At 34.5% G+C, this 2913-nt stretch overlaps 1 pseudogene; it reads left to right on the plus strand.

Annotated features, from left to right (window-relative positions):
• The window catches only part of LOC107196381, a 12254-nt pseudogene extending 9452 nt beyond the window's left edge, over positions 1–2802 (plus strand).
• The last annotated feature ends 111 nt before the right edge of the window (positions 2803–2913 follow it).

Here is a 2913-nt window from a genome sequence, read left to right on the forward strand (position 1 = left end):
AATAACGCACTCCAAAAAAGCCATTTAACTACTTGACTATAATGGCAGATAATGCTTTCAGTAGTTTGTGGTGCACCAAAACATTGTGGTGTGTATGTTGTGTGTGGTATATAGTTTTGTTTCTCCCTCGTAGATTGCAACAGAGCTGCTGAACAATTAAAGAATAATCCACGACACAAGAGTTACCTGGAACAAGTGTCCCTGAGGCAACTAGAGAAGTTGTTCAGTTTTTTATGAGGTTACTTGTCGGGGCAGAGTTTGGCAGAAACAATGGAACAAATTCAACGAGAAACAATCATTGATCCTGAGGAAGACCTAAACTAAATGACAAGGAACTTGCCAAAAAGAAGAGAATCATGGATGAACTTTTTAAGAAAAATCAGAAGGATGATTCAAATTTTTTTATGACCTTGAAATTGAGTTCCCACAGGAAGAACAACTGCAGTCCTGTGGCTGAGACACAGAGTCAGCTGACAAGTTCTGATACCAAAAAATTTATTGGGCTAGCAGAAAATCCATGTTTGTGCAAAGAACATAGATTGGTTTAGAAAATCCGCAAAGAACACTAAATGTACATGTTGGGTCATATTTGGACTGACCATGTTACTTTATAAAATCAGGACATGTAGAGCATCTACTTGCAGGTGGCATGAGGAATATAGGTAGGAAAAGCTATAAGAATCTGCCTTTAAGGAGCTTACAATCTAATTGGCAAATAAGTCAAAAACTTGTGGAAAACTAAGTAACAGTATTAGGTAGCAAAAAAAAAAAAAAAAGATTAAAGCCAAACGCTTGCTAAAAATTAAGAAGGTCAGAGCCTAGATTATCACAGAGTAAAATAGTCAGGGAATATTTTGTCCTTTAGTGTTGAAATGGGACTTTGCCTGGCCCTTAAAATGGTAGTATTTAGATAGAAGTTTATGTAAGATTCCAGATGAGAGAAACTGGGAGGGAAAAAAGAAGGGAAGGATAGTAAAGAGACAAGAATTAGAACATTTTAATTGAGGAACAGTAAGTAAATTATAGTTTGATAAGATTGGAAGGCGTATGTGGTTACCGGGGAATTATTCTATGTGCACGATGACTTTGTTTTATATGTATTTAATTCTGGAATAGAAAAGTACCCCTGCAGAGTGTCCTGAAGCTGCAAGTTTATGTCTTTTAATAGATAGCAAGGGAATTCTGCCCCTCCTGTGTCAGGAAATATAAACCAAGACATTCTAAAACCCTAAACCTCTCCCCATAGGTAAAAGGTTTATTTGTAAAATGGGAAATCTACCCATAATAAACAGTACCAGTACGTAGAAACAGACACAGGAAGGTAGCCAACATGGGAAAACAAAGAAGCAGAAACCATGAGAGAATAGAATAGAGTTCCATGAATAATGGAGTCAAGTAATCTAACAGATGCTGACCTATTTATGAGTTTAGATCTACAAAGAGAAGACCTTTGTTGAACAAGGTTATGTGTGTATAGACACATTATTTTTTCTTATTAGAGTATTATTTAATTGGTAGAAATTCTATGTTTTCTGCAAGGAAATTAATATTCATTAAATAAAACTGTAAAAAATATTTTAAAACATGAATAAAGAATGGTAATAACTACATATCTATCAACAAATAACTCAAATGAAAAAGAATTAAGTGCTCCAACCAAAAGATAGAGTGGCTGAATAGATAAGAAAACAAGACTCCTACATATGCTGCCTACGTGAGACTCACTTCAGATTAAAAGACACACACAGACTAAAAGAAAGAGGATGCAATAAGATATTGCCTTGATGGACCTAGAGGGTACTGTGCTGAATAAAGTAGGTCAGATAAAGACAAATATCGCATGATTTCACATACATGTGGAATCTAAAGAACAAAATAAACAACGGCAACAACAACTGGAACAAACTCAGATATAGAGAATATTTTGAAGGCTATTAGATGGAAAGGGAGTGGAATGACAGTGAAATAAGGCAAAGGTATTAAAAAGTACAAAAGGATAGTTACAAAATAGACATGGAGAAATAAAATGTAGCATAAGTAAAATAGTTAACAATGTTGTAATAAATATTTAAGGGAGAAGAAGGGTATTAGGTTTAGTAGAGTGATCACTTTGTGAGTTATATAGATCTCAAATCACTATGCTGTACAACTGAAACTAATATATTATTGTATGTCAACTATAATTTTTTAAAAAAACATTGACTTGCACAATGTAAATACAAGCAACTAATTGTCTATTATATTTTTTAAAAATTAAACAAATCTGAATAAAGTATGGACTTTAGTTTATTTTAAAAAAAAAAAAAAAAAAACCTAACAAGTAGGGCCAAGGAATTACAAAAATGAATTAGGTTCCAGCCTCCAGCTGTTATCTTAATCTATGAGAATGAAATGAAGGGGAAAAGTCTCCAGTGCATCATGCCAGTCCAAAATTTTTCAAAGTTATCAGATTGCAACAAAGCTGCTGAACAATTAAAGAACAATTCGTGACACAAGAGTTACCCAGAACAAGTGTCCCTGAGGCAGCTAGAGAAGTTGTTCAGTTTTTTATGAGGTTACTTGTCGGGGCAGAGTTTGGCAGAAACAATGGAACAAATTCAACGAGAAACAATCATTGATCCTGAGGAAGACCTAAACTAAATGACAAGGAACTTGCCAAAAAGAAGAGAATCATGGATGAACTTTTTGAGAAAAACCAGAAGGATGATTCAAATTTTTTTATGACCTTGAAATTGAGTTCCCACAGGAAGAACAACTGCAGTGTCCTGTGGCTGAGACACAGAGTCAGCTGACAAGTTCTGATACCAAAAAATTTATTGGGCTAGCAGAAAATCCATGTTTATGCAAAGAACATAGATTGGTTTAGAAAATCCGCAAAGAACACTAAATGTACATGTTGGGTCACATTTGGGG

Source organism: Pteropus alecto, unplaced genomic scaffold (assembly GCF_000325575.1).
Source record: "Pteropus alecto unplaced genomic scaffold, ASM32557v1 scaffold45, whole genome shotgun sequence".
Classification (NCBI taxonomy): domain Eukaryota; kingdom Metazoa; phylum Chordata; class Mammalia; order Chiroptera; family Pteropodidae; genus Pteropus; species Pteropus alecto.